This window comes from Pipistrellus hanaki, assembly GCF_964339955.1.
Source record: "Pipistrellus hanaki genome assembly, chromosome: 1".
In the NCBI taxonomy this organism is placed as follows: domain Eukaryota; kingdom Metazoa; phylum Chordata; class Mammalia; order Chiroptera; family Vespertilionidae; genus Pipistrellus; species Pipistrellus hanaki.
In genome coordinates, this window is record NC_140503.1 from 70,128,140 (window position 1) to 70,153,939 (window position 25,800).

Sequence of the window (25,800 nt, forward strand, 5' to 3'; positions counted from 1 at the left end):
CCAACATCCAAATTATAGGGGTACCAGAAGAAGAGAGAAGAAAGATATTGAAAACCTATTTGAAGAAATGACAAAAAACTTCCTCTACCCAATGAAAGAAATAGACTTACATGTCCAGGAAGCACAGAGAACACCAAACAAAATGAAACCAAAGAGGACCACACCAAGACACATCATAATTAAAATCAAGGGAGTACCCATATGACTGTCAGCTGATTTCTCAACAGAAACTATGCAGGCCAGAAGGGAGTGGCAAGAAATATTCAAAGTGATGAATAGCAAGAACCTACAACCAAGATTACTCTACCCAGCAAAGCTATCATTGAGAATTGAAGGTCAGATAAAAAGCTTCACAGACAAGAAAAAGCTAAAGGAGTTCATCATCACCAAACCAGTATTATATGAAATGCTGAAGGGTATTCTTTAAGAAAAGGAAGAAGAAGAAAAAGGTAAAGATAAAAATGATGAACAACAAATACATATATTATCAACAAGTGAATCTAAAAATAAAGTGAATAAAAAAATCTGATGAACAGAATAAACTGGTGAATAGAATAGAATCAGGGGCATAGAAAGGAAGTGGACTTACAGTTCTCAGGGGGAAAAGGGTATGAGGTTGTGGGAAGAGACTGGACAAAAATCGTACACCTATGGATGAGGACAGTGGCATGGAGAGGTAAGGGAAGGAGGTTGGGAACTGGATGCAGTGGAGCTATGGGGGGGGGGGGGGAAAGAACAACTGTAATAATCTGAACAATAAAAAATGTAAAACATAAACTGATGAATAAAAACAATCCAGAGACAGAGAATCATTGATCAGACCATCAAACCTCAGAGGAAATGTAGGGGAGGGTGGGGGTAAGGGGGAGAGATCAACCAAAGGACTTGTATGCATGAATACCAGTCTAACCAGTGGATACAGACACCAGGGGGGTAAGGGCATGAGTGGGGAGGTGGGGGCAATGGGTGGATAAGGACACATATGTAATACCTTAATCAATAAAGAAAAAAAAAATCAATGAAACTAAGAACTGGTTCTTTGAAAAGATAAACAAAATACCAGGACCAGATGGCTTCACTGGTGAATTCTACCAAATATTCTAATACAAATCATCCTCAAACTCTCCAAAAAAACTGAAGAAAAAAGAAAGTTTTCAAACTAATTTACCAGGCTATCGTTATCTTGATATCAAAATCAGACAAGGCTGCCACAAAAAGTAAAATTATAGGTAAATATCCCTGATGATCATAGATACAAAAATCCTCAATAAAATAATAGCCAATGAAATTCAACAATACATTTAAAGGATCAAACACCATGATTAAGTGGAATTTGTTCTAGGGATGCAAGGATGGCTCAACGTCCTCAAATAAGTCAATATGAAGCACCACATTAACAAAATAAAGGGCAAAATCATGTGATAATCTCAATAGATGAAAAAAATCATTTGGCAAAATTCAACATCCATTTATGATTTTAAAAACTCTCAACAAAGTGCACATAGAGGGAATCTATCTCAACATAAAAAAAGTCCTTAAATGGAAAGCCTACAGCTAATGTCATACCCAAAGAGGTTTTAAAAGACCTGTATATTGAAAACTACAAAATATTGTATATATTTTAAAAATTGAAGGCATAAATGAATTGGAATGACTATTATTGTTATAATCCCATACTTCCTAAAACAATATTCAGATTCCATGCAATCCCTTCCAAAATTTCAATGAAAATTTTTTGCAGAAATAGAATAAACAGTCCTAAAATTCATATGAAAGCATAAAAGACCCTAAATAGCCAAAGCAATCTTAAGAAATAAAAACAAAGCCAGAGGCATCACATTCCTGATTTAAACTATATTACAAAGCTATAGTAATTTAAATGGTATGGTATTGAAATAAAAACAGACACACAGACCAGTGATACAAAATTAAGAACTCATAAATAAATCCAAAAAATACATGTCAATTAATTAATGACAAATGAAACAAAAGTATATACTAGGGAAAGAACAGTATCTTCAAAAAATGATGTTAGGAAAATTGGACAATCACAGGCAAAAGAATAAAATTATCTTACACCATGCACAAAAATTAACTCAGAATTTATTAGATATTTGAAGTAAAACCTAAAACTATATAACTCCTAGAAGAAACATAGATGGTAAGCTTCTTGACATAAGTCTTGGTGAAATTTTTGAATCTGACACCAAAACAAAAGCAAAAATCAACCAGTAGGACTATATCAAACCAAAAAGCCTCTTTAGAACAAAGAAAACCACCAAAAAATAGAAGGCAATCTACTGAATGGGAGAAAATATTTGCAACTCATATCGTTGGTGAGAGATCAATATCCAAGATATATAAAGAACTCATACAACTCAATAGCAAAAAAGACAAGCCATCTGATTAAAAAACTGGGCAGATGATCTGAAGTAACATTTTTTCTTCAAAGAAGGCATAAAGATGGCAACAGATATATGAAAAGATGTTCTATATTATTAATTACTTGGCAAATGCAAATGAAAAGCAAAATTGAGTTATCACCTCATACTTGTTAGAATGACTTATAAAAGGGACAAGAAATAGTAAGTGTTGACAAGGATGTGGAGCAAAAGGAACCTTGTGTACTGTTGGTGAGAGTATAAATTGGTGCAGCCACTATGGAAAACAATATGGTGGTTCCTCAAAAAAGTTAAAAATAGAACTACCATATGGTCCAGTTTTTCCACTTCAGAGTATTTACCTGAAGAAAACAAAAAACCAATAACCAAGATACAGAAACAACCTAAGTGTCCATTGATGGATGAATGATTAAAGAAACAATATATAATAAAAGGCTAATATGCAAATCAACCAAACAGCAGAACAACCAGTTACTGTGATGTGCACTGACCACCAGGAGGCAGACACTCAATGCAGGAGCTTCCCTGGGTGGTCAGTGTGCTCCCACAGGAAGAGCACTGCTCAACCAGAAGCTGGGCTCAGGGCTGGCGAGGGCACGGCGGTGGCGGGAACCTCTCCTGCTTCTTAGCTTGAGTGCTAAGGATGTCAAACTGCCGGATATCCCCCGATATACTCCTGGACTGCGAAAGGGCAAAGGCTGGGCTGAGGGACTTCCCCACCCCTGGCAGTACATGAATTTTCATGCATCGGTCGCTTACGATTGACCTAATGACCAGTTGACCGGTTGCTATGATGTGCACTGACCACAAGGGGGAAGATGCTTAATGTAGGAGCTTCCCCTGGTGGTCAGTGCACTCCCACACCCAACCTCCCACGGTACCTCCCCCTGGCTGGCCAGCCTTGATTGGCCCAGTGGGGACTGGGTGAGATGGCCCCTATCAGCCCCGATCGGCTGCCAGGCCGAGGAACCCCATCCACTCACAAATTCGTGTACTGAGCCTCCAGTATATATATAACAATGCAGTAATATTTAGCCATAAAAAAGAATGAAATCTTGCCACTTGCACTTGTGACATGAATGGAAGTTGAGGAAATTATGTTAAGTGAAAAAAGCCAGGCAGAAAAAGGACAAATATCATATAATCTCTCTTATATGAGACATCTAAAATAAGTAAATAAATAAATAAATAAATAAACAAATAAACAAACAAACAGACAGACAGACAAACAAAGCAATAAAGTAATTTAGTAATAAATAAAGTAATAAATAACAATCTAGTTTATAGAGTCAGAGAACTGATTGGTGGTTACCAGAGACAAGAGTTAAGTTTTGTCTATAGTTAAATAAAAATTTAAAAATAAAAAGTGTTCTTAAAAATTTTTTTGAACTATAAAAATTAAGGCTACAGTAGAAAGAGATGAGATCAAAGTCTTGTGATTTTTTAAAAATTACATGGCTATTTGTCCAATTGACAATTGTTTGGGTATTCAGCTTATACTTTCAAATGGATTTGATCATAGGAGTATCCTAGTTTTTGTATGAGATAAAGCATGTAAGAAGAAAATATTTTAATTATTAAAAAAATATAAAACATACATGACTCTAAAATAAAAATATAAAAAGCTATAGATTAAAAAGTCCTTATCCCAAAACTCCATCCATACCACATCTCCTTCTCTAATTAACCATCTCATAATTGTATTATGCATCTTTCCAGTGATTTTTTGTGTGTATCTATAAACAAATGTCAAAATGCTTATTTATTTACTTGTGACTTTCTTATGCTTTCTGCACCTTGCTTTCAGGACACCCTACTCTGTACTTAGCGAGCCGAAGGAAAATGTTTAAACTAAGGGGACTACTAGCTTGACAAATCAGTTGAATGAATGGGTTGTAACATTCTTAAATTATATTTCACCTTTAATTATTGTTTAGTATCTAACTTCAGTTTTTCTCATCAGTAAAAAATCCCATTTAAAAATTTATCAGTTTGTAAGTAAAACAAGTTATGGCAAAAAGGGATGAAATCTGAAATTTGATTCAAAATAGAGTGAGTGCAGGGTGTAGATCAAATAAGCTAGGATATGAATTGGTAATTCATCAAACTATGTGTTGATCCTGCTGTGATTCATTATATTATTCTATCTTTGGTATTTTGAAATTTCTATAATAAAAATGTATTAGAAATATGTGGTGACAATCAGGTATCTATTTAAAGACCCTAAGTTTTTAGAAATACATGATTTCTCATTAAAATGTAATGAGCATCAAAATACTTCCTGAAAGATGGCAACTCTAATTCCACAAAATTAACTAACCTGCCACTGGGGAATGTCAAATACCATGTGGGCCACTCAGAGCCAGGAAACTAAAACTATAATGAACAAGTGACCCCAAGAGGAATTCAACCCTCTCAGCAACCACTTGCTTTGTGATTCTAAAGGGGTGAGGGCAAAATAGATACAGAATCACAGTTCAAAATAAGGAAGTGGGGTTAAAATAATCCATTGAGAGCAAAAGCCTACCTTTATCATTAAGATAAATTCCTTACAACGAAACTTTTTTCCTCGTTTTCCCCTTTTCATATTTTAAAAGGGTGAGCATTTAACAACAACACAGGAAAACAAGACATAGTGCCATTACCAAATCTTTATATAAAGGGAACTAACAGGAGGGAAAAAAAAAAAAAGAATTGTATTAAAAAGAACAGAGATTTAGTGATAGTCTTTAATTCATACAGGTTTATTGACAAAATGTTTATACACTTTGAAAAAAATTTCTTACTGAATGATGCAATAAGGTTCAAATAGAGTTCTAACAATTACAAAATTTGTAATAATATGAATAAAGATTTATTAAAAAATAAAAATAAAAAACACAACTTTGAAGTAGCTCCATGTGCTAAGTAACAAATCTGTGCAATATCTTTGGGTGAGAGTGGAGCCAGTGATGTAGGCAGTTATACAGAAACCAAACTACAGTCCCCTGATGGACCAGCTGAGCTATCAAAGGGTGCACACTGCAGATTTCAGGAAAATTTTTGTTCACCACCGACAGGTACGTTTTTAGAAAAGATGCTTGGAAAGGCCTTCAGTTTGCACTCCTAGAGGGCTATAGACACAGGTGCCTTTCAATCATCAACCACTTAAGTTGTTGAAAAATGGCATTTTTCAAAGAAACTGTAGCTTTGAAGGGTTGCGACAGTGGCAACAAAGGTCCAGGAGAGGCCGCACTCTGGGAGCTCCTGGCCACAGTCACCACTGCACGGATGGCGTCCTCCATAAGGGCCTTTAATTGTGGTGACCGTCTTGTCAATAGTCTTCACCGGTGCCGCTTTCCCTCTGTTTCTTGCTTATCGCTCTGACTTGGTGAAATGACCGAGGAAACGATTTTTTCCTGAAGGAGTGGAAGCGCGGTTTGCACAGCACTGCAGGCTCCTCAGTCACTCAGCATCCCCCCAGGGGTGTCTTCTCCAGAGGGTACAAGTTTAAAGGGCCTCTAAGGAACGACTGAGATGGCAACTTGGACTTCTGTGCAGAGAGGATAATGGTGACGGGATTTGTTTATTTGACCCAGAAGGACTTTTGCAAAATGTCCAGGGGTTTAAACCCCCAAGTCTCACAGCATCCTGAACCAGAAAGTACGCATATCAGCAAGCACCCAACAGAGCTTCTGCACTTACTACTTTTAAGGGCACCCACGGGTCCTGCCAGGGGCGGTTCCTCTGGGAACTCTATCTCCTGAAGCTCAACCCCACGCTCTCTCAGCTCCTCCAAGATCCACAAGCCAAGGCACTCTGAGCTCTGAAATTGCTGATACAGGTGTCCTTCAAGGTTGTGTTCTCTTCCTGCTTTCCTTCAGTCTTAAAACATACTCACCCAGGATTTGATCTTGTTCTAGTCACATCCAATGCGAGCATGATTGACCTTAACCTACAGGGATAGAAACCATCCCGCTCCTTGAAGGAAGCAGCTCTGCCTGAGCACTCAGTATCCTGTCCTCTATTTTTCTAACTGTTTGGCATTGCTCTCACTTTCACCAGTTGTTCTCAAATATATTTTGCTGAAAGATGAGGCCTCAGATCCGGCTGAAGTCTATACCGGAACCTCGGTCTCCACAGATCATGCCTGAGAGAATCGAGAAGCCTTCAGAATTTGAATAGGTCTTCAATGGAAACATCTCAGTTCCCCTGTCCTGTCAACTCTGAGGCAAAGGCAAACTCTTCATTGAACATGTAAAGGTTTTCTCTCTTGGTATCAACAATGTTTCATCTGTCTGTTGACCCAAGCCAGGAAGCTGCAAAAAGTCTGTGCCGAGGAAATGACAATGGGAGTGGAAATGAATGCAGAGGAGGTGGGTGTGGGAGTACTCAAACATTGCCAACTTCTCTTCTGCTTGTTACTCTAGCAGAATAATATATATATTAAGTGATAAAGCTATGGTGTCTTCTTTATGAAGACTCACAAGGGTTCTCGAGAAATCTTCCCTTTGCCTCTGGGGTGCACAGCAATTGAAACTGCAGGGATATGATAAGATGGGAGAAAACTGCATGCAAAAATCTGCATCTTTGTTTCCTGTTGGTCCTAAACTTGTGTGTGCAAGCATGTCAAAATCAAGGTCAAGTATTTTTGCAGCCCAGCCAATATAACGATATGGAAGAAACGTTTTAATAAAAATTTCATAACTTAATTTTTACAATATCCTGTTATACATAACTAGAGGCCCAGTGCACAAAATTTGTGCACTGGAGGGGGGTCCCTCAGCCCAGCCTGCCCCTTTTCACAGTCCGGGAGCCAGCAGGGGATGTCCTACTGATGGCTTAGGCTGCTTCCTCTGCGGGAAGTGACCCTGCAATTTGGGGAAGGCCACGCCCCCATCACACCTCTGCTGCTGACACTGCCCGCTGGGCTGCGAGGCTGCTTGAGCCTCGGCCCTCACAGTGGCAGAAGCCATCCGTGGCTTGCCAGAGCCCCACACCAGCTATGGGTGGCTTGCTGGAACCCTGGGCCAGCCCTGGGCAAGCAGCAGCAGCCATTGGGAGCACTCGCAGCCATTGCTGACTCCATGTGGGGAGTACAGGCTGCCCTCCGCCAGACCCGCCTCCCCCACCCTGTCCCCAATGCTGCCATTGCATCTCCAATGCTGCAAGTCTCCACCCCTGCCCCTGATGCTGCTTGTCTTCACCCATCTGTGTCTGCTGCACACGCAGCCTGCTGATAGGTCATTACTGTGATGGCATCCCAACCAATTTGCATAATACCCTTTTATTAAATAGATTATTAACAACAAACTACAATGTTGCTAATGACTAATTACTAGAATCATATTGCATTCATTTCCCTTACATACCTTATGCACAGGTGCACCATTTTCTCCACTAATACTAGCAGCAAATATTTTAGCAGCCCATCACCATGTCATTAAGTCTTATATCAATTTGTTTGTTGTGCAAAACAGGAAATATTTCGCTTTCAGAGAACAAGAAAAATAGTTTTATTTGCATTATGCTTATTAATTTGTGCAGTTATTCAGTGCCTGGTAAGTTAATGTTCCAGAAAAATATTAATTTTTATTAAAATGTTCTGTTATTTTATGTTAATGATTACTCATTTATTTCAGCCCTTCGTATTCAGCATGTCTCTATTGAAATAAACCTACATTTCTATGAAAATTGAAGCTTTTGGGTTTTTTTGTGGCCCACGTAAACTTAAACCTTGTTTATTTGGCCTATGTTAGCCTTTGAATTTGACATGCTTGCTCTAGTGATTCCATATTCAGAGACACACAATATCAGCACTCTTGGGTTTCTGTTTATTTTCTAAAGTTGTTCTGTGCCCACTCCCCTCACCTGGTCACAGATCTACTACGCCTGCTCTAAAACTCAACTGACTCCAGTGTATAGACTCTACCTGAAGGCCTCCCATATTTTCTACCTTGCCCTCTACCCCTGAATTTAAACATTTCAAGATTGCTTTAGTTTTAGATTTGCATGAAATGTTCTATTGTGTTTAGTACAGATTTCAACACATTGTATTGTGTCTCCTTCCATCTCTGTGTCCCCTACAGACACAAAAATATTTTATATCTACACTCCTGGAAAAGCACAATACTATGTTGTGAGTATATACTTACCCTTCTGTGTGTGTATATGTTTCTACATAGTCCCAACTCCTTTTGGATCAGAAAGCAGGTTATTACTGAGAGGGTTGAATTCCTCTTGGAGTTGGTAGTTCATTATAGTTTACTTTCCTGGTATTTGACATTCCCCAGTGGCTGGATAGTTAATTTTGTGGAATTAGAGTTGCCTTTTTTAAGGGAAGAATTCTGTTGTTCATTAAATTGTACGGAAGCAATCATGTATTCCTAAAAATAAATACCTGATTGTCACTACATTTTTCTGAGGCTTTTTCATTATGAAAAATTTCAAATATACTAAAAATAGTATAGTATAATGAATTGCCAATTCATACCCAAGCTAATTTGATCTGTACCCCTACTCACTCTAATTTTAATCAAATTTCAGATATCACCCCATTTTCTATACCTTATTTTACTTTTAAATTGATCATTAAATATCTGATGTGATTTCTACAACAATAGGATTTTTATTGATGGGAAATACTGATGTTAAAGAGATATCAAACAATGATTAAAGATAAAATATAATTCAAGAATGTTACAATCCATTCATTCAACTGATTTGCCAAGCCAGCAGTCTCCTTATTTTAAATGTTTTCCTTCTGCTGTCTATTTACAGACAGAAAAAGTTTTCCAGAGCATCCTGAATGGAGGACATAAGGTCCAGAATAGCATTAAAAAAAGCCACCGGTAAATAATATTTATTTGACATTTGTTAATATACACACAAAAATCACAGGAAAGATGCATAATAAAGGAATGAAAATGGTTAATTAGGCAAGATGATGTGGTATGGATGGGGTGAGGGGATGAGGACTTTTTAATCTTTAACTTGTTTTGAGCCATGCATGTTTTATACTTTAAAAATAAATAAAATATTTTCTTATACATGCTCTATTTCATGCCCAAATTAGGATATTCCTATGATCAAATCCAGTTGAACATATTATAAGTTGCATACCAAAGCAATTGTCAGTTGGACAAATTGCTATGTAATTTTTATAAATCACCTGACTTTGATATCATCTATTTTGTGCCTATAGCTACTCATGGGGATAGGGCCTCTCTCTGGGAGACCCTGAGATTTATGTTCCAAAGAAAGGTCTCGAAAGCTCCTGGTCAGGAGGGATGGATCAAACCTGAGAATCTCGGGGAATGGGGAGAGGAAGACTGCAGAGTTTGCTCTGGGCCAAGAGGAGGGAGCCAGCATTGATTGATGCGGACTTTGGGTCTCAGGGAGCAGAAGACAACTAGGAGACAAGACTTTCTTGGTTCTTTAACGCACGGCCTACACCTTCTGGAGACTCCAGGACTCTTCTCCCAGCCTCAGAGCTGAAAAGTATGAAACTCAAGACATCGCAAAGAAACTGAAGTTGCAGCGAGGTGGCATCAGGGCAAGACAGCTTTGTTCTTCTTTATGGCACAGCTATTTCGACCTCCAAGCGTCTAACTCCGGATTTCACTGATCCGCTCTTTAAAGAAATAAACATAGGGCCCTTAGTGGGCGCCAGACAGAGGCTGAGGTGACCCCTGCCTTCTGAAAGCCTTTCTGCTCATCTCCCAGGAGCTTTGCTTCAGGGGAGTTTAGTTTGTTTTTTAAGATCTTTCCTGGAGTGAGAGGAGCTTTTCAGGGTGGTTGCATGCAGGCTGAGACCCAGTGGAGCACAGGAGGGAGGGAATAGTTTACCGCCCTTTGTTGATATTTACAGTCAGGATTTGTAAAGGAGAGGGGGTATCCAGAGCACAATACTTAAAAAGGGGGCAGGAAGACATAACTAGTAATTATAACCTAACTTTTCCTGTCAATTTGGTACTGTGGCTGAGAGGTGTCAGATGCAGGATATAAGCTCCAATTCCTTTGGATGTGGGGGTTCGAATCCCAGCACTACAAGAGTTTTATTCCATGCAGGTGCCCTCACTTCAGATATACATTCTGTAAATACATGCAGGGGGTACTCTACTACCTGAATTTTCTGAACACTGAGCTCTGGACCCGGCAGGGAGTTCACAGTTAAGTCTGATACTCAGACCATCGGAAGACCCACTCCTCCTGATGTTTGTTTGGAAGGGATTTCATAAGGCCTTGCCAAAGGGATGACATTTAAACTGGGGCGCTCAGCGTTGACCTATGAACCACGAGTTCAGGGTTCAATTCCTGGTCAAGGCACACGCCATGATTGTGGGCTCCATCCCTAGTGTGGGATGTGCAGGAGTCAGTTGATCAATGATTCTCTCTCATCATTGATGTTTCTGTCTCTCCTCCTCCCTTCCTCTCTGAAATAAAATATTATTAAAAATATTTAATTAACTGGGGCACTCAAGCTGAGAGAGGAGAGGTAGAGAGTCTTGGAACCTTAAAATGCAGGGTGTGTCCTGTAAAGTGGGGCACTGGAGAGGAGCACGGAGTGAAGTCAGTCTTTGTCTCATCATTTGATCCTAAGTGTTAACTCGGAAAAGTTGAGGCACTCACTCACATAACCTAAGAAAAAGTTTGGACAGTTGCACACAGCACTGAAAATGTCCCTATGCTTCCTGCTGCTGACTATCTCACAGGCCCTCACTGCATTTCTCACAGGGTTTTCTCTGTCTCTCCACCTGCCGATGGACTCCCCACTACAAGGGGACCACTCCCTTCTTCACTCCTCTCTCTTCACCTTTCCTTCCGGGCCACCATTAGGAGAGTAAAGGAGATGGCTAATCAGGGAGCTAATTATCCAGGGAAACAACTGCTCACCAGCTCAGGGAAGTGACTCAACTTCCAGACGTGAGCCATCCAAGGAAGACCATTCCGAACACCACCCCGCCCAGAAGGTCCTAGGATGAATTCCAAGTCAGAATTTGAACTCTTGAAGGAACATTCTCATTTCTGATTTCAAGGCAATGCCTTTCCTGCCCCTCAGACATGGTACCAGAAGGTTCTTTGGGCTCCACTACAACCAGATTTGCACCTTCCTCAAGGCCTTGTGAAGGAGTCACTGGTTCATTTTAATAAGTGGTGCTTTTAATAGGTGGTTAATTTTAATGGAAGCTGATTGGCCCATGGCCTAAAAAGGTAAGAGAAAGCCCTGTAACCAAGGGGTCTTACACTGACCCTCATTATTCCAGGGGGAGTGGTGTAGTTCTCTCAGTTAGGGTGTGGTGACACACTCATTCCAGGTCTCTCAGGTGTGGCTTGCTGAGCCACTGGGGAGGGTGAGCCGTCTTGCAGTGGCCAGCACACACCAGGTATAATCTGAAACATTTGTAAAGGATTTGGAGCCAGAATAAGGGGTCTTATTTGGATACCACTGTTTCTGTCCCCTTTCCATGTGCCTCCAGTGCCACTCCAGGAAGCCACAGAACTACTGGCTACTTCAAGAAGTGTCCGTCTCTGCCCAAGGAACCCAGGCAGTTGGGCAGAGGAGGGGAGACAAGCCCCCAACTGCCACAAAAGCTGGGAACCCTGCTTGGCCCAATATTTTTTTCTCCATCACTTCCCAGTAAGCCCCATTGTGCCTGAAAAGTGAGCCTAGGGCACAATGTGCGGCAGGGTGGGGTGAGAGGCAGTGGGGACATTTTAGAACCAGAGGAAGAGGGGAGCAAGGCTCTTACATGCAGTGTTTTCTGGGGGGCCTACAGATCTTCCCTTGTGGTGCCTGACTGATGCCCATTCGGGTGGGTTCTCCTCCTTACCTTTTCTCTGCAAGGCCTCCAGGATGGGACATACACATCCATTTCTCCAATGCCACCCTCTCCTCCCCCTCTTAACTGCTTTCTGGCCACCATCCTCCCTCTGTGAAAAGGGGCACAGGGAGGTGAAATGAGGCAACAGGTGAGAGCCTGAGCCCAGGCATCTTGAAAGTCATTGACCTGGGCAGGACACTGGGCTACCTCTAAGCCCTGGTGTGTGCAGAACTTCCTTCAAGGGAGGCTTCCGTCATCCAAGGTGTGTTGGGCCTAGAGTACTCCAGTGTCTCTACCTCTGTCACTTGCAGAAAAAGTCACGCCCCACGACTCAAGTGTGGAATGTTAGATAACTTAGTTGAGGGTTCAAGGATTCTTGACTTCCTTAGGTTGCTAGTTTGACTCCCATTGAAGGAACTCCCTGCTGCTTTGTACATCTTCAGTAGCACAGGCAAAAGCCAGGGAAGCCCTACATGTGTGTGGTCAACCTTTGAGTGGGTCTACATGTGTGGTCAACCTATTTTACTAAAATAAAAAGGGAAAATTTCTGTAAGGACTCAGGAATGTCTTAGAGATTCCAAGAGTGGAATACAATGAGGCCTCTGGAGTGGGCCACACATAGGGACTTGGAAGGTATCCAGGCTCCCTTTCTCATGATCACTTCTTCTCTTTTACGTATTTGGGTGTTCTATCACTTACGTTCTTTCTTATAATGCTTCTTCTGCTTCTTGGTCCACGCAGTAGAATATGATTGATGATATAGCTACTATAATGCCAATTTCCTTTCTAGTAATTGTGGGCTAATTAATTTGGACCAACCTCCTTGAGGAAACATGATAAAAATATTGGATAATATTTTACCAGATCTCCTTAAAAGCATTGAAGTACTAATATGATAGTAAACAACTGATAGGCTATAATCTAACAGGAATGTGGAATCCAAGAAGTAAGGGAAGCATAGACCTTGATATCTCTGAGGATATTTGCTAATTACTGCAAACTTGGGCTATAGTTTTGGCTGCCTCTTTGGGTGGGAGAGACAAGAGGGACAGATATCACCACCCAGCAACTGGCAATGGTACAAAGTCTAATAAGACACTCTCCCAAATATTAAGTTTCTACTCCAAAGAGCTATTCCCATAAGGTAAGGATGAACAAGAAGTAAATCTACCTTTATCCTCCCATTTTTAGTAATTGTTGTGAAGCTCAGCAGAAATCAGCTGAGTTTAGCAAGAGAAAATAGAAAAGATAAGCTTTCAACTTTTCCTGAGAAACTGTAATCACAGTCTGAATTCTCCCCAGGGACTATGTGGCCATTAACTTTTTTAAGGCTCTTTTTGAGTTGATAGTGCTCTATGTGCCTACGAGAAACTATATATTTCAGTAAGATAGTTTCATTTTGACCACAGCAATTCACTGCATATAATTTTGCAAAGACATTGAGCACTACCCATTCAAAGATGACCAATTACATAAGGAAACAAAGTGATATGAGTAAGAATCAACTGAAACAACAGATAAAATATTTTTGAGATTATCAGTTATAGATATTAAAACAACTAGAATTACCACTTTAAAGAAATAAAAGATAAGCTGGCACATATTTGCAGGAAATAGGAAATTACAAGATTTAGCGGGTTGATGGGACAGCAAACTGGTGCAGCCACTAGGGAAAACAGTGTGAAGGATCCTCAAAATATTAAAAATAGAACTACCATATTATCTAGCAATTCTACTTCTAGGAATTGAAATGAAATGAAATGAAAACAAAGGAAATAAAAACATGAACTCAAAAAAGATTATCTGCACTCCCATGTTCACGAGCAGCATTATTGACAATAACCAAAACATAAAACTAAGTGTCCATCAACAAATAAATGGATGTATTATATGATGGGCTATTATTCACCACAAAAAAGAGGAAACCCTGCCATTTGCAACAACATAGATAGACCTTGATGGGCATCATTCTAAGTGAAATAAGCCAGACAAACAAAAACAAATACTGTATGATATCTCTTGTGGAATTAAATGTGGAATTTAAAACAAAGCAAAACAAAACCCAACCTCATAGAAAAAGGGATCAAGCAGAAAAATCTCAGACATCTCTTGTGACAATATATTTATGGATACATCTCTTAAGGCAAAGGAAACTAAAGAGAAAATAAACAAATATAAAATAAAAAGCTTCTGCATAGTAAAAGAAACCATCAACAAAATGAAAAGGGAGCCCACTGTATGGCATGGATACATCTGATAAAGGGCTAATATCCAAAATATATAAGGAACTCATACAACTTAACAAAAGGAAGACAAACAACAATTAAAAAATGGGCAAAGGACCTAAATAGACACTTTTTCAAAGTGGACACAGAGGTGGCCAAGAAACATATGAAAAAATGCTCAGTCACTGATCATCAGAGAGATGCAAATTAACACAACAATGAGGTATCACCTCTCACCTGTCAGAATGGTTACCAGCAACAAATCAACAAATGATGAGTGTGCTGGGGAGGATGTGGAGAAAAGGGAACCCTAGTGCATTGCTGGTGGGAATGCAGACTGGTGCAGCCACCGTGGAAAACAATATGGGGTTTCTTTAAAAAATTAAATATGGAACTGTCATTTGACCCAGTGATCCCACTTACAGGAATATATCCTAAGAAACCTGAAACACTAATAAGAAAGAATGTATGTATCCCTATGTCCACAATAGTATTGATACAATTTGCAATAGCTAAGATCTGGAAACAGCCAGGTGCCCATCAGTAGGTGAGTGGATAAAATGCTGTGGTACATTTACACCATGGAGTACTATGCAGAAGTAAAAAAGAAGAATCTCCTACCCTTTGAAATAGCATGGAGGGATGTGGAGAGTATCATGCTAAGTGAAATAAGTCAGTCAGAAAAAGACAAGTATTACATGATCTCACTCATATGTGGAATCTAAGTAACAAAATAAACTGATGAATGGAGTGGATCCGGAGACATGGAATCATGGAACAGAATGCGGAATCTCAGAGGGAAGGTAGGTGGATGGGAGGTAATCAACCAAAGATCTTATGTGTGAGGAGCGGGGGTAGGCTGAAGGGGATTGATGGGGGGAAAGGGGAACATATGTAATACTTTCAAAAATAAAGGTTTAAAAGAAAAGAAAAGGAAAAGGGATCAGATTTGTGGTTATCAAAGGTAAGGGGTAAGGGAAATAGGAGAAAAATGTTCAAAAGATACAAACTTCCACTTAAAAGAAATAAGTTCTTCAGGCATGTAATGGACAGTGTGATGACTATGAAAATAGTTAACACTATTGCATGATATATAGACATTGTTAAGAGAACAAATACAAAGTTTTTATCGCAAGGAAGAAGTATTTTTTTGCTTTCTCTTTTTATTGTATCTACTAGAGGCCCAGTGTACGAATTTATGCACCAGTGGGGTCCTTCTGCCTGACCTACAGGATTGGGCTAAAACCAGCTCTCTGAGATCCCCTGAGGGGTCCCAGATTGTGAGAGGGCACAGGCCAGGCCAAGGGACCTCATGGGTGCAAAATTGGGACCAGAGAGGGTTGCAGGAGGGCTCCAGGGCAAGTCCACCCATCTCAGTCCTGATCAGCCAGACCCCAGCAGAAAGCTAACCTATTGGTCAGAGCTTCTGCCCATTGGTGGTCAGTGCATGTTATGGTGAGGGATTGAGTGGCCTTAGCATATCATTAGCATATTATGCTTTGATTGGTTAAACAGACAATTGGATGACCAGACACTTAGCATATTAGGCCTTTATTATATAAGATATGAAATAATGGATGCTAGTTAAACTTACAGTGGTAATCATTTCACAATGTATGTAAGTCAAACCATTATGTTGTATACCTTAAACTTATATGGTGATGTATGTCAATAACATCTCAATAAAACTGGGGAAAATTTGCCTTGTAATTTTGAAAAGGAATCAAATTGAACCTCTGGAATTAAAAATTATAATTTATAATAACAATTGACTCAGTGAGTACATTTAAAATCTGATTAAACACAGATGTAGAGAAAATTAGTAGATTATAAGTAAGAGCATATAATTCAGAAGGTAACATGGAAAGACAAAAAAGAAAGAAAATATAGAAAAAGGTTAAAAGTAGAGGACATGTTGTGAAGGTCTAATATGTTTAATTTCAGTTTCATAAACAATAGAGCAAAAACAACATTTGAAAAGAAAATGGTTGGAGAATTTTCCAGAACTGGAGAAAGACAACAATCTATAGATTTAAGAAATCCCATAGCCAAGGATCTAACATCTTAACTATTGGAAAAACATGGTACTAGTATTTCCTTATAAGATCATTTAGTCTTTTATTTTTTTTGCATTTCTATATTGAAATCTTCCCTGGATGCATCTGATTGGGGGAACCTAGGCCACATGCCCACTCCCAGCTTCCAGTTGGGAAAGCAAATTTTTCTAGAACAGACTTATATGTGAAATTATCAAATGTAAAGAGAATGTTTAAAAAAATGTTAGACACCCACTCATATGACAAATACATGAAGCAAGGCTATTCAGAATGTTCCTACCGTGTTTCCCCGAAAATAAGACATCCTCCGAAAATAAGACCTACTTACAGGTTTCCTTCTGAGTGAAATATAAGGCATCCCCCGAAAATAAGGCCCCCTAGGCTAAACATGAGAGATTTGGTCCACTGATTCTGAAAGAAATGGAGTCACAAGAAATTCACCAGGAAATTCAGGAATTGGATTGTTATGATGATGTTCCAGAAGATGATGACATGATTGTCATTGAATAAATGAGTAAATTCTTGACACTGTAGGATTCACAATTTATCTAGTTTGTGTTGACAACTACCGTACTACCGTACCATATACAGGTAATAAATTTCCTTTATTTTCATTTAACAATAAACGTGTACCGTATTCTTCTTCATGGAAAAATAAGACATCCCCTGAAAATAAGACCTAGCTCATCTTTGGGAGCAAAAATTAATATAAGACACTGTCTTATTTTCGGGGAAACAGGGTATTTAGGCCTCTGCTGTTTTCTCTTTGTACATTCTTCCTCAAGAACACAATTCTTAGCTCCAACTCAATGGATGATCTACACTGAGTGGCCAGATTATTATGATCTCTGAACGCATAATAATCTGGCCAAATAATATGAACATATAATATCCTGGTGCATGAATTCGTGCATGGGTGGGGTCTGGCCAGTCTGGCCAGGGGGAAGGGACATGGATGGTTGGCCGGCCTGCCTGCTGATCTATTGGGTCGGCAGCTAAGTAATTGCGGGTTTCACACATATATGCTTCAGTTGAATTTTTAGGTTTGCAGACGTAGTACAAATGTAAAACACATTTTGTTATTTGATAGTTGGCTATTCAGCTGTTAATCAGTAAAAAAAGTTTTTTGATCTGTTTTGTAGTTTTCGTTTGGCGTTCGTTGAAAAATGGAAAATCAAAAGGAACATTTTCGTCATATTTTGCTTTTTTATTTCCGCAAAGGGAAAACGCATCGCAAGCTCATAAAAAGTTATGTGCTGTTTATGGTGACGAAGCCTTAAAAGAACGGCAGTGTCAAAATTGGTTTGCCAAATTTCGTTCTGGTGATTTTTCACTCAAAGATGAAAAACGCTCTGGTCGTCCAGTTGAAGTTGATGACGCCCTAATCAAAGCAATAATCAATTCGGACTGTCACAGTACAACACATGAGATTGCAGAGAAGCTTCATGTATCACATACATGCATTGAAAATCACTTAAAACAACTTGGCTATGTTCAAAAACTCGATACATGGGTTCCTCACGAACTGAAAGAATCACAGTTAACGCAACGCATTAGCAGCTGCGATTTGCTAAAGAAACGTAATGAAAATGATCCATTTTTAAAACGACTGATAACTGGCAATGAAAAATTGGTTGTTTACAACAATATCAAGCGGAAAAGATCGTGGAGCAGGCCAGGTGAACCAACTCAAACAACATCAAAAGCTGATATTCATCAAAAGAAGGTTTTGTTATCAGTTTGGTGGGATTACAAAGGAATTGTCTACTTTGAACTCTTACCACCCAACCGAACGATCAATTCTGATGTCTACATTGAACAACTAACGAAATTAAACAATGCAGTTGAAGAAAAGCGGCCCGAATTGACAAATCGAAAAGGTGTTGTATTCTATCATGACAATGCAAGGCCACACACATCTTTGGTCACTCGGCAAAAATTAATGGAGCTTGGTTGGGATGTTTTGCCACATCCACCATATAGTCCTGACCTTGCACCATCTGATTACTTTTTGTTTCGATCTTTACAAAACTCCTTGAATGGTAAAAATTTCAATAATGATGATGATGTCAAATCGTACCTGATTCAGTTTTTTGCTAATAAAAACCAGAAGTTTTTTGAACGTGGGATTATGATGCTGCCTGAAAGATGGCAAAAGGTCATTGATCAAAATGGGCAATACATTACAGAATAAAGTTATTTAGTTCCATGAAAAAATTGTCTTTGATTTTCTTTTTAAAATCCGCAATTACTTAGTTGCCGACCCAATAACTCCTGGTTGAGGGGACAATTTTCATATTAGCCTTTCTTATATAGGATATAACTGAGTGGCCAGATTATTATGCACTCAGAGATCATAATAATTTGTCCACTCAGTGTATGTCAGTGATTTTCAAACTGATGTGCTGCTAGAATTTTAAAAACATGCAAACTTATTTAGTCAGGGGCACTGACTGCTTTTCCCTTCGACTCTAAAAAAAACCAAACAGCCGGGACCGGTTTGGCTCAATGGATAGAGCGTCGGCTTGGGGACTGAAGGGTCCTGGGTTCGATTCCTGTCAAGGGCATGTACCTTGGTTGCGGGCATATCCCCAGTCCCCAGTAGGGGGTGTGCAAGAGGCAGCTGATTGATGACTCTCTCTCATCGATGTTTCTGACTCTCTATCTCTCTCCCTTCCTCTCTGTACAAAATCAATAAAATATATTAAAAAAAAAAAACAACCAAACAAACAAAAAAACAAGACAACAGCCAACACAACAGCTGACCTATGTGAATGGGTCAAAGTCATACCTATTTCTTTATTTATTTTTTGTCAGATTGGGGGAAAAATGTTAATATATTTTTGGTGTGCCACAGGATTTTAGTAATTTATGTGTGCTATGAGATGAAAAAAGTTGAAAATCATTGATCTATATATTTTGAGCTAACCTTGACCTATCTATACTAATAAAAGGGTAATATGCTAATTAGATCAGACATCTTCTGGACGTCCTTCCTGACAAAGCCGATGCATGGCAGGCCTGCAAACCACCTGCAGCCCCTCGCCCAGGCCGCCCAGTCCCCCAGCAGAGACCCCCACCCCAATCGAGACGTGGCTGGCCTGAAAACCACCCCAGGCCCCTCGTCCAGGCTGTTTCTTCCCAGTGGGGACCCCAACCCTGATCTGGGGCACTTTTTAGGGCAGGCCAGCTGGTCCCCACCCATGCTCCAGGCCTCTATCCTATATAATAAAAGGTTAATATGCAAATTCATTCTAATGGCAGAATGACTGCTGCACCAGTCACTATGAGGTTTATTGACTATCTTTTGGTTTCTTTCCCTGGCCGGCAGGCTCTGATCACCTGATGGCCACCCACTGCAGGGGTAGGGCCAGCAAGCAGGCAGAAACAGCTGACTTCTCAGGCCCTTCCCCTGGCCATCAGGCATTCATCATTCGATGGCGAACAGAGAACCAGGGGTGGGTGGCAGCAGAGGGTGGAGTCGGCTGTGGGCAGCTGCGGGAGATGGCCTTCATCACAGGCCAGGCCTAGGGGCTGTACCCATGCACGAATTTCATGTGCCGGGCCTCTGGTCAATCTATATAACTCCAGACACAAGAGTATTCTAGCTATTGTACAATTCCCATAAACTCCTCCATCCATAAACTCCATCTCAAATTCAGCCCTTAGTACACTTCTGGCCTACTCAGACACCATCTCTCTAGAATTTTTTCCTCAGCAAATATCATCTTGCTTCTTCAAGGTGTATTTGATTCTCTCCTCTTTATTGTCTTTTATAACCTCTTTATTCATATCTTACTTCAGCAGAATCTGTCTTCCCTGTTTCTCTTTCAATAATTCCCCCCCTCCCCCCTTTCTAGTCCATAACTGTTACTTTCTTGAGCATCTGTACCTGGCCAAGCTCTGGTGTTTCCTTGGCTCTAGTTTCTCTTCCCTTCCCTTCAATTCATTCTGCCTATCCATGTCTGCTGGCTTTCCATTTTCAATTTTTCAAAGGGTATAACTTCATTCCACAAATATGTCTCCTACTAACCTATCTTCTTACCTTTCCTTATTTTCGGGAGGGTGGGCCTCTGCCCCAGATGATACTGCTGTAATTAGCCAGGAAAGGAGCAGAGAAAAAGCCAGACTCATAGGCATGTTCTCTGTAAAACACTGGGGGGAGGATCCAGCAAAGGGAAGATAAACCCATGCCTGGTAGAGTTGGAGTGACATAGGGAAGGTGCCTGTCTGTCAGTCACAGCTGGGAAGAGAGATCATTGGCCAGAATAGGCGTGGCCACTGCAAGCACCCAATGATGGCTCACACTTGGCTTCCTCACATTCTCCCATGTGGTCCATGGCCAAGCAGGACCTCTTACGCCCCCCCCCCCCCCCCCACACACACACATACACACACACGCACACAATAAATTAATGGACTGCAGCTAGCCTGATGCTGAACTGGACTTGGCTCCACATGGAAAGGGAACTCTGGGCACTAGTGAAACCCCAGCTACACTTCTATGATTGGACTAAGGAAAATGGGACTAAGGGAAAGCCAGAGGTGTAATTCTAGGAAATAAAGCTTTCTACCACATCTCATCCTCCCGTGGGGTCTTCCAGAAATGCTTATCCCAGCGGTACCCCCAAGAACTCCACTCACACTAGCAATGGGGAGAGACAAGGCACGTTTTCACCTCAGTCTTTCTCTCAGGCTTTTCTCCTAACTTTTCTTTTACCATCTCTATCTCTTTCTATCTCTCTCTCTAACTTTTCTTTTACCAGAGATCACCCCGCCCCCCAATTTGTGTCTTAGTCTCCCTACAAAGTGTTGCTCAAGTCCATCCCTCCAGTGGGCCTGCATTTGTGAATGCTCACTGTGTAAATTTGTGAACCTTGGCTGTCTCAACGGCCCCCTCACACCAGGCACAGCTTCATTTAAAAAAAAAAAATCTATCTATATCTATATCTATATCTATATCTATATCTATATCTATATCTATATTTCTTTATTGTTGAAAGTATTACATATGCGCCCCCTTCCCCCCCCCCCCCCCACTGAACACCTCCACTCCCACACCCATCCTAGGCACAGCTACTTTTTATTGTTCTCTTTTATAAAAACCAAAGTTATTTTATTCCACAAAACTATGACAGTGTCTTCAAGGCAAAGAACATATGTGGATGTCTTGTTCCTAGGACGAGCCTAGCACAAAATCGGAATTTAGTGTTTGTTGAATAAAGGGATGAATTAAATAGCGAGTTAATGAATGGCTGCTCTGACGCTGAGGCAGAAGGTCCCTATGTCAAAGGAACTTGAAGCAGGCGGTGGCAGGTCGTGGATGTCCTGAGTCAAGTAGAAAACCGAATGCATATGTCCCAGTTTCAGCTGAGAGAACTGTGGTAGGCAGGCAACTTTTCCTCTATGCAGGGTTTTCATTCTTAATCTTGACAATCTGCAGCTGAGAGGGACGGGGGGGTGGGGAGGAAGTATTTAACTGTATCGGATTGGGCATATTTTTCTAGTGGTCTCTCTCACTGACTCCCATGTTGTGCTATCCGCAGTAAGAGCCTGCAGGCTGAATTCCTGTACGTAGTTGGGAAACAAATTGAAGCAACATTCAGGTATTGACTACTCCCAACATTGATACTGTAACAAATACCTAGCACAAATATCTTCCTTTATTAGCAAGAAGAGGAAAGCTAAACTGTAGGGCCCTATAGCTCAGGGGTTAGAGCACTGGTCTTGTAAACCAGGGGTCGCGAGTTCAAATCTCGCTGGGGCCTAACGAATGCATGTTTTACTTTTTTAATTGTTCTCACCGCCCTCCCTCACCTTGACCCCATCACAAATTCGACCACAGTCCAGATCTTCGGCGTAGTCGGCTTCCTCTCAGGTTCCTGCGTCAGGTTCCCCTGGTAGCAAATGCTGCTTTTGCTTACGAGGTTGTCGCGGAATCCATTTTAAGCTGCAGGAAGCGCTGCGGGCCTCTACGGACCCGTGCGGGGAAGGCTGGGAGGGTGGCCTAGCCCGAGCCGGGAGGGCGTGGTAGAGAAGAGAAGGGGATCGATCCTCGGCACTCGTCCTAGGCAGGCTTGGGTCCCGGAACCAGGTCCTCCTGGGCAGTCCCGCAAGGTTTCAGGTTTCAGTGGGTTTTCCAACACGTCCGTGCCCCGGGGGGGGGGGGGGGTGGGGGGGGAGGAGGGGGGAGGGGAAGGAGTGGGAAGAGAAGGGGGGATGCAAGTGGAGACTTGGGCCCCCAACTTCGATTCGAAGAAATTGTGGCTTTCTCTTTAGAAAACCTCAAAATATTTTCACCACAAGTCAGTTCTCACACAAACACTGGGCTTCGATTCTCTCTTCCACACGCACTGGGTGACTCACCCCGAGTCTGCGGACGTGTGAGCGGACAAGAGCTCCAGCTGGCGGTGCCCACGCGCCTGGGGGAGCGGGGAGCCCGGGAAGTGAGGACAGGAACCGGCTCGCACCCTCTCCCCGGCTCGGGGTGGCGCGGTAAGAACTACGTGCTCCACCGCCTCCGTCCCCAGTCCTCTGGAAGCCCGGATGGCTGCTCCCAGGCTGGACACATATCGAACCGGGGAGGCTCGGACCCGCACACTACGGGAAAACAGCGCCCGCCCCCACTCCCAACCCCGGGGAGTGGCCCCCGTTCCGCCCGAGGCCTCACACGCACCGGGACCAGCGGCGCCTGTGAAAACCACGGGCTGGCCCTGCTTCTGAGGCAGGAGGATTCAGCTCTAATGGGTTGTCTCCAAACCTGTGGGTGCAGGGACGTCCTCACAAGATGCTTACTAGGAGGTGTGCATTCGCTAGCAGTCAGAGACCATTTCATACCCGCTATGTTTATCTCTGTCTTGAATAGGGGATTCTAGAACACTTGCTCACGTGCTCCCTTCGATAGCTCAGCTGGTAGAGCGGAGGACTGTAGCCACTTCCTGTCTAGCTATCCTTAGGTCGCTGGTTCGATTCCGGCTCGAAGGAGAGGCTAATGTTTTAATTTAGCTCCTCATCCCCGGTGTATCACATCTACAAATCCTGCCTCGTAGTCTTTTGTTAAACAGTGAGAAATAGGAGTTAGCACCAGTTCAACTAACCAACTGGAAAAGTTCCTAGTTATTGTGTTAAGAGGTGTTACTTTTTTGGCTCTAGGTTATTCCTAGGTTGCTCCCTGTGGTTCAAATGCCGGCGAAATTTTTGGTACAGAGTATGTATTGTATAAATGTATACATTAATTTGAGGAACTAACGCCTTAACTGTAACCTTCAGCGCGAGTGTCTGACCCCATTCTATACACACATCCATGCAGAAAGAGGGCCTTTTAATATATATATATATAAAATTCCATTAAAAGATTTTTTGAGCCGTAGCAGAAAGGGGGACTAGGATTTGATGTGAACCAGGATGAGACTGGGAGGGAATTCCAAAGCGATCAAACAATTTATGCAAAGGTGGGGAAAACTTGGCTGTCATTTAGGAAAACTGCAAGGCTCTGGAATATGTCAACACGTGCCAGACTGGCTCACCACCAACCAGCTCCGGCTCCTGATACTTTGATGCCCAGCAGCCTCGTCCCTCGGTTTTATGCTCCCGCGGGGTGGTAGCAACGCGATAGATACACTTCCCGCGCGTCTGCGCTGCGGCTGGGGACCCTAGAGCCTGGCAACCAGGTGCGGCTTGGGCCCTCCGTCTCCAACCTGTTTCCCTTTAGACTCCAGCTCGCGGCTAAGACCCTCCCGGCGGGACTCGGTGGGACTAAGAAATGTGGCCTGAAGTGTGCCAGGCTGCCTCTCCTCGCCCCACTTGGCGTCTGGAAGCGTCCAGGACGTGGTTTGGGGGAGAATAACCGGTGCTAGGTCCGGAGACAGACAGGAAAATTCACAAAGATGGAGAGAAAAATTAACACGGGCGAAAAGTAACAGCCACAAAGAACAAAACGGAGCGGCCTGGTAGAAAAGTGAGAGTCAGAGGAAACCTAGCACAGCCACTGGCACCGTGGCTCGTTGGTCTAGGGGTATGATTCTCGCTTTGGGTGCGAGAGGTCCCGGGTTCAAATCCCGGACGAGCCCAATTTTGCTTTTCACTCCTTTAAGGAGCTAATACACGGAAGTTCTCTTCCGTGCCAACTTTTGTTGTTCCACGGTCTGCAAACCAGAGGTGCACTGAACTAACGCGAAGCAAAATGCGGACAGATGGCCTGTATTGGAGACCACTCTGCCTGGCTGCTTGGACTCTAAGGGACCCCATGGCTTCTGGAAGCAGCAGCCCGTGTCCTGTGGGGCTTCTGCAGCAAGGAGGGAGTCCTGCTTTCGCTGATCGTGTGTCTCCGACGCAGATCTCCAGGGTTCGCTTGAAGGCCGGGCAGGGACTCGCCCGCTGCGCCTGGGGCTGGGGCTGGGGCTGAGGCTGGAGCTGGGGCGGGAGCTGTGGCTGTGGCTGTGGCTGAGGCTGGGACTGGGGCTGCACCGCGGGGTCCTCTCCAGCGGCCACGCCCTCAGGCGATCGCTGCCAAAGCACAGCACAGAAAGCCAAGCAAGGCAGAAGAGAAGGAAAGAAGTAGATACTCTTGAAAGTATAAAAGAAAAACGGGTTTGTGAAACAGGATCTGACAACCCCAACCCCTTAGTGACAGTCAACAAACAACTTGTGAATATTTTGTCGACAGTCTTTTTGAGCAAGCGCAGAAGGTTGGTGCCAAATGCTTGTCTCCCACTGAACAGAAGAAACAGGTAGATTATAAATACGAAATTACGGAAAAATGGGCTCGCGGTTAGTGATGATTACAGAAGTTATTCAGATGGTGCAAGTCAGCAGTTTCTGAGCTTCATCAAAAAAGGGGTCTTGCCTTGGGATTACAGGGAACACTTGATAAGGAGGCGGTGGATGTAAGAAACACGAAGTATGTGTGGCAGAAACCTGTGTTCCAGCCATTCTCAGGACAGGCTCACTGACTGGGAGGTGCCACACCAAAACTTATTTCTAAAACAAAAAGTGTTGAAGTTGAGAAGAAAAATAATTTGTCTCCTGTCCGACTAAACAACCTGGAACCCACCACTAATATGCAGAGCTGGTTAGCCAGTGGGAAAAGGGTTGTTCGGAAATTTAGTATGTCTCATAGGATAGGCCACATATCAAAGACTTCATTGAAAAATACCGAGGATCTCAAAGACGTCCGCCCTGCCCACTGGCCACAGCTCTTCCTTACCCCGGGTTGCTAGATGAAGTACTCACTCTGGAAGAAGCAGACTTATGGAATGCTGTCATCATTCAGAGACTCCACAAAACTATGGAATACTTTGGAGAACTTTCGTAA

The 25,800-nt window shown here is 42.1% G+C and overlaps 1 pseudogene across 1 annotated transcript; it reads left to right on the forward strand.

The window, feature by feature from the left end:
* Positions 1-650: 650 nt before the first annotated feature.
* On the forward strand, positions 651-25,800 carry LOC311612003 (UBX domain-containing protein 2A-like; annotated as a pseudogene). Its single transcript has 3 exons — positions 651-676; positions 22,034-22,093; positions 24,971-25,800. The product of its transcript is annotated as a UBX domain-containing protein 2A-like (transcript).